Raw genomic sequence first — 7,172 nt, forward strand, 5'->3', positions numbered from 1 at the left:
CCATCCGTTTAGATTCAAACTCATCAGAAGTAAGTGATTGAACTTTCCTCCTGGTTCTCTTTCATGCTTTTGCTCTCTTCAGAAACTGCAGATAAGGTTTCATGATAGGTTTTTCTCCCCCCTTTGTTGCTCCGGGGTGGATCGTACATATTTATTTGATTTCTTAAATTTAAATTTCATCTCTTATGCGTACTTATTTTAAAAGATGCATCATGTAGAAAACATTTTAGAAGAGTCTAAGCACGGCAGAGCTACATTGAAATAATGGAGGAAGTTGTGTTGTCTTTCTTTAAGAGCTTAAAGCAACCTCAATTCCCAGTAATAAAGACCAAGTAATAAAGGCCCTGTATATTTCTAGTCTTGTGAAATATACCATAAACTGTGTGTAGGAAGTGTAAATTACTTGACATAATGTTACGGTAGTCAGGATAGGTGGGAATTCTAACATCTGAAATTGTGATTTTGCAGCTGAGTGTGTAAAAATGTAGGGAGCTGGAAATGAATATAAGGAATAGAAAAGGGTAGTTTGGAAGCATGGACTTTCTTTTGCTGCTTTATAAATTGAGAATTCTACTTGAGGAGCTGAACAGCTGGAATGAAACTTGCATAGATTGCCAAACAGATGCAAAAGTGTATCTTTGATCAAGTAGTGAGTTCATATGAAGCCTATGCTATGGATTGCTAGGATAGTGATTCAAAATAATTTCCATAAAATGCAGCACTAAATAGATTGCATTTTAGGATGTCTTCAATTTTAAAAGTCGCTTGAGGTTGTTTTCCCCTAAATAAGTTCTATGTAAAATGGAATTGAAAAAAAAAAAGATTCTGATTGTATTCTGCAATGTTTGGTTACACATTTTAACTAGTTATTTTAAGGAATTGGAATATCTTTAAAAGTGGTGAATTTTGAAATTTGCTAGTGGCTTGGAAAAACTTGTGTTCCTTGTTTATTTTTTAAGTGTAGTTTTATTAGTAGGTTGGTCTGGAGGGGGAGCTAGTGCCAAAGCAAAACGTAGCTTAATATATGTGTGGACTTTTAAAACACCTCAAACCAGATTTTTATAAGCAGAAGAAACAAATTTTCATTTAAAAGAATAAGGGAGTTGATATTCATATATCTGCACATAGTCATTTGTGGTGTGTTTATGTTGTGCATAAAGTTAAAAATCTTCTCATGATCAGAAATAATGGAAAGTAAAAGCTGAAGGTTTATTGGATTGCTCATTTAAAATCTGAAACTATGACCCCAAACTGAAAGTGTGTGATGGTAGTTCCTTAACATTCTGGTGCATTGCCTTAGAAGGGAAGACGTATATTTTGACCCTTTGTGCATGTTGTACTTAAAATTTTTCCTTATAATATTTACTGTCCTTGTATTTCAAAAAATGCTTCAAGTAGAATCTTATATGGACAAAGATATCAATTATGTAATAAGCTAGGTATTTATCAAAAGTAAAGAATGGACCCTTCAGACATCTGGAGAGCAGGATCACAAGGTCACTTCTTAACCTCACCCTCCTGCAATGTAATGCAGTGAGTCTAACTGAACTTGTGCCTTTGAATATGAAGCAATTCACATATTCTTTAAAATCAAGTCTAGAAATTCATAAAGTATATACCAAATTATTAGAATATTTAGTTTCCTTTGGGCTGTTTGTTCTCTATTGCTCTTCATTATGTAAATTATCTCAATGCTGGTAAAGTAAAAAATGGATTCTTTGAAAGGAATGGCAATATCTGTGAGCTATAAAATAATGAAGTGTTTATCACTTACTACATTTATAACTTAATGTAATAAGTTATAGTTTTATAAGACTTGCCAAAATATTTTTATGTATCCTTTTCATAAATTTAATGATTATTTTTGATTTACTATAAACTGCATTTAGTCTCTTGATTTAATAAAATGGTAAATATACCCATTTGATATTATTGCACATTTATAAAAAAGTTACATTTTATAATCAGAAAATATAAAACTAAACATATATGTGTTTCTTAAAAATAAAACAAAATCGAGGTTCATAGGAACTCTGGAATTAAAAGCTGTAGAAGTACTTTTATATCCTGCATCAATACTGACTGACCCTATTGGTCATTTTCAGCTTCCAGTTTTATATAGTCAACAGTAATGTAGTAGGTATAATATTTAGTGAACTAATGTAAGATTCCTTTTTGTTTTCCTCTTGATACTTCCCTGGCTTATATTTTGATACTCTATTATATATGGTTTCTTTTTTTTTTTTTGCAATGTGAATTATTAAATTACATGTGGTTATATGAAGATGATTAGACATGTTTGAAAGTAAAATATAGTTACTGATTGTTAAAAAAATTAGCATTTCTAGCAGAATACTATGTGTGGATGTTTGTTCATTTAAGGCATATTTCTTAACAGATTTGTCTCAAGTATCAACTTCCCTTTCTTTACACATTCTACTCTCTTCCCTGCATCTCCCCTTCTTCATCTCCCCTCCATCAGCCCACAGTTTTCTCTTTGGAATAATTAGGAATCAGACCAATAACTTGGCATGGTTTTTTTTTTTTCCTTGATTAAATGACTTTATGTCAATCTCTACCATGCTCTAAACATGTGTCCCATATAAACTTTATTTTCCTTTCAATGGAAGAAGAGCAAATAGGCCCTATGGGATTATGTCCATGTATTTTAATATAATAGTTCATATTTTTTACAGAAAGCAGAATTATAGGGTTCATTTCATTTAAGTTTTGTTTTAAAAAGACTTGATTTACCAAATCCTAGTACCTCATTTTATCTACTACTTTTTAAAAATACTTTTTTTGTTATAGTTTTTTTTGGTCATGTTTGAATTTTAAATTAAAATTTTTTTTATTGAAGACACATTGCATTATATCATCACATAAATTTAAGGTGTACATCATTATAAATCACTGTCTATGTAGACTACATTAAATTCATCACAATTCCAATTCTGTCTGTCCCATACAACTGATCCCTTTTACTTGATTTATCCACCACCTTTCCCACTTCCCTTCTGATAATTAAAGTTTTCTTTTTTTTTAAATTGGCCAATTATACCAGTATAAGGCTAGTACTGATGTGGTTCAGAATTGCTTTTTATATATTTCTTTTTTCCTTTGTATGGATTCTATGATACAACCTTTTCATTGAAGCACTCTACTAAAACTTTAAAGATCAGTACTGAAATGCTTCCTTTATTTATTGTATCTTAGGACTCAGGCTTTTTAAAAATTTATTTTTCCTGTGGGATAACTTGAATAAAAAAGACTTAGCATATTTATGTTAAAAAGACCAGGCTTTACAGATCTAATTGTCATAGTCTTGATGACTGGTTAGTGTAAAGTTCACTTTATAAAAAAAATAAAATGTTGATATTAATCTTAGATGTAAATGGGAAGTTAAGCTAATGTTTATTTTAGAATCTGAGTTATGAGAAACATTATATGACATGAACTTTAAATGCTATACTTATTGATTATAAATGAATAAAAGTAAAATGAAATTGGAGATTCTTCTTTTTGACTTACTCAAGCATACAACTAAAATGAACGTGTTTTGTATCTATGTAAATTTATTCAATTAAGACTACTAACCATGAATAAGTTTTAAATTTTTACTAATTTTGCGGCTGGTTATTTTATATCCCTTAGATGAGATATCAAATCCCATTAACACCTAGAGCCAGAATAAATGTGTCTGCAGTAAAAGCAGTATTTACAAACCATCAAACTGTGAAAGCATACCAATGTTATTAACTGACCTAAGCCAACATTCCATAAGCTAGTTTTAAAAATCATTTTTATAATTTAAAAATGTAATTGATTATAATATCTTGATTAGTGGTAAAGGGGGAAAAACATACTTTGCAGCTTCTCTATCATATCCATTGTGTCAGATCTTACCTGTGCTTATTTCAGGCAATGAAAGGAAAGAGGTTGAGAGAGGCAAAGGATCTTACTGGTTGACTAGCTCTTTGGAGGTGAAGACTATTTCTTCAGTTTTTCTTCTCTCTCCTCCACTTCCTCCTTCTTGTTTGTTGTTCTTCTCCCAACAGCGGTAGGAAATGGGGGAATTGATTATAGGTTTTTTTTTTTTCCTCTTAGAATTTGTAGAACATCTCCTGGTCAAACTTTAGCTTTTGTGTTCCAGTAGGTTTACTATATTTTCATTTCCTTTTGAGGCAGTAGACAAGAGACTAGGAGAACTTCAGTTGCTATAGGGTTTTTTTTTTTTTTTTTAAAGATTTATTTATTTATTTATTTATATTTATTTATTTATACAAGCGCTGGGTACAGTCAGAAGCGCGGGAAGGTGAGAGAATTCACCAGAGCCAGAGCGGGGAGCAGAGCAGGCAGAAGGACCGAAGTACACTGCTGAGGGGAGCAGCGGGCGGCAGGAGAGGTCTGCGTGCCAAGTGGGACCCTCCTCAGGTGGCTGGGGAGCAGCCGGGGTTCGAACCGGCGCTGCAGAGGCTGCAGGCAGCTTCGCAACCCAGCGCTCAACCTCTGCGCCACCAGGGGAGGCCCTGCTATAGGGTTTAATATCTATGAAAAAATGATTTTGTAAATCCATATAGAAAGGGAAGGGATATGGGAGATGTTGGTTCATTGTTCAGGGTCAGTTACATTATTGTTTACTATTACATCATAATCCCCTTTCCAGTTTCCTGAAATATATTCTCATACCTTTGGTTATTTCCATCTTCATCTATGGAGTATCTGACTATAAGGAATTGCTTTTTAGAACATATCTTCAAGACCTTCTTTGTGTGTCTCATTACAGTAATATAATTTAAAAAAACCCAAAAAACCATGTCCATTGAAGCAAACTGACTCTTAGACTAAAATGAACAGTTCATGTCATATAATGTTTCTCATAACTCAGATTCTAAAATAAACATTAGCTTAGCTTCCCATTTACATCTAAGATTAATATCAACATTTTATTTTTTTTTATACAGTGAACTTTACACTAACCATCATAAAGACTATGACAGTTAGATCTGTTCTCCACTCATGGGAGTACTGCTAACAGGTTTAAGTCAGTTATTGTGTGAAAAGTTCACAAGGAGACAGTGTATGTTTGATAATTAGGGACCTAATTATTTGCAATCTGAGTGATTGAATTTCTCTAACTCACAAAACTGTACCTGAAGGAGATATATTCAGTGTAGATTGTCTTATATTTTTCCACGTGTAAGTTCTCTGGATAACTAATTCATTCATTCATTCAGTTACTGTATGTCAAAAGATTCTAACTTTGAGCAAACCTGTTTTTTGCAAATAGAGTTTAAACCAAGACAAACATTTTGCTTTATTTTTATTAGTTTCAGATTTTTCTTTCTCTTTTAGTAGTTTAGGAAAGTCTAGGGCTTAGGAAGGTGGTAACTGAAATTCTTGAGGCCCAAAGCTCTTTCCTTGGCCTTGGTAAACCGAGCTTCAACAGCATGATTAATAAATGTAGGTTTACTGAGTAATCCTGCATGCTTCCTCTGACATAATTATAGACATCTGGACCTCCATTAATTAAAAATCTGTTTATTTTTAAGGTTCAAGTAGTAGAAGCATCAGCTTGATACCTGTCACAGGGAAAAAGTATTCCTGGGATAAGAGATGCATTATTTTAAGTTTGTGTGTCAAAAACAAAGAACGTTGTGCTCTCAGCGCTGAGTAAGCTGAGGAGAGACATACCTATTAAGAATGCACAAAATAATAAACTAAAAAAATTTGCTAATGTGCAATTAGGAATGGTTCTTCTTCATAAAAAGACTCTATTAGTGTTTAAATTATAATGACATAAAGATAATCATGAAACTGAATTCACCAAAAAGGTCTGTTTTGGAGAAAACTGTCAGACCGATAATAGACAAAAGAGCATCTCTCTTATTCTGAAACTATCTGCAGAGGCTTACTTACAGCAGGTCAGATCCCACCTAAAAGGAAACAGTGATTAATATCAATAACTGAAGTGTTTCCACAGGATTCATGTGCACATTTCTTACGCGTTTATTTGTATAGTGCCTCTTGCTTTCTGTTTCCATGGAAAATACAAGGTTGGAAAGTTAAGGTAGCTAGCTTTTGGAAATTCTGAAGGGTACATGATCTGAAGTTTGGAAAAAAGCTGCTTTCTCTTTGGTTTGGTGATGCTTTTTGACATAATTTCTAAGAGCTCCACAGACTTAAAAGTAATATCTAAGTTCCTTCTAAGTAATTTTTTGAATTGTTTATATACCATAAAACCCACAGTTCAAGCTTTCGCTAATTCAATGTGCGAAAGCTTTCATCCTCCAAAAGGCTTCCTGTTGCCCTTTGCTCATTACCTGTACCTACCCAGATCTGCTTTTTGTGTCTACAGTTTTGCCATTTCTAGAAATTTGACATTAATGGAATATTACAATATGTAGTCTTTTGTGTCTGGCTCATTTTATTTAGTACTATGCTATTTAGTAATTTGAATGAATGAATAAAGAAGAAAAGCTTTGAATTTGGAATCAGGAGACTTGGATGCTAGTGTTGGCTCTGCCAGGAAATGTCCCCTCCGGGCCTCTGGTTCTTTCTCCATAAAATGAATTATTTTGGTTTTCTTCTATTCCAGTATTCATAGCTGGACATTCAGTGACATTTTCCTAGAAGGTACCATAACTTTTCCCCTTGAGGATAGCTTGTGTGTTTTTCCTATATCAAAAATGAGGCTTATGCTCCAACAGATGGTTCAACAATGAACAATTTTGAGACTGCCTTGAAGAATCAAGATGGCTGATTAAACTTTTTCTTGGGCTTTTTTTAGTATATGTGTACAACTTTGAGAATAGGGATACTCTTAACTGCTCGGTTAATAATAAAGATTTTTGAGGAAAATAAAGGGTAAGTTGAATAATTCTCAGAGTTCGAGCTTCAAAGTGATTGAGGTTTCTTATGAACACAAGTAAAGACTATGCTTTTTAGTTATTTTTTTGCTTTGCGAGTAGAAGATGTGTTAAAGTGATTTTAGTTAACTGAGTCAAATTGGGTGGGATTAGGTTGTTTTTCAAAGATGAACCAAAGGAAATGTATGGCTGCAGTTGGGAAGACTGTCTCATCTGGCAACATTCAGGTGAAAACTGAGACGTAACATTCAGGTGAAAAACTAAGAGAGAAATGCATATAGAATTAAAAATACAATATGCATG

The sequence above is a fragment of the Talpa europaea genome (assembly GCF_964194135.1).
Source record: "Talpa europaea genome assembly, chromosome: 8".
NCBI classification, from domain to species: domain Eukaryota; kingdom Metazoa; phylum Chordata; class Mammalia; order Eulipotyphla; family Talpidae; genus Talpa; species Talpa europaea.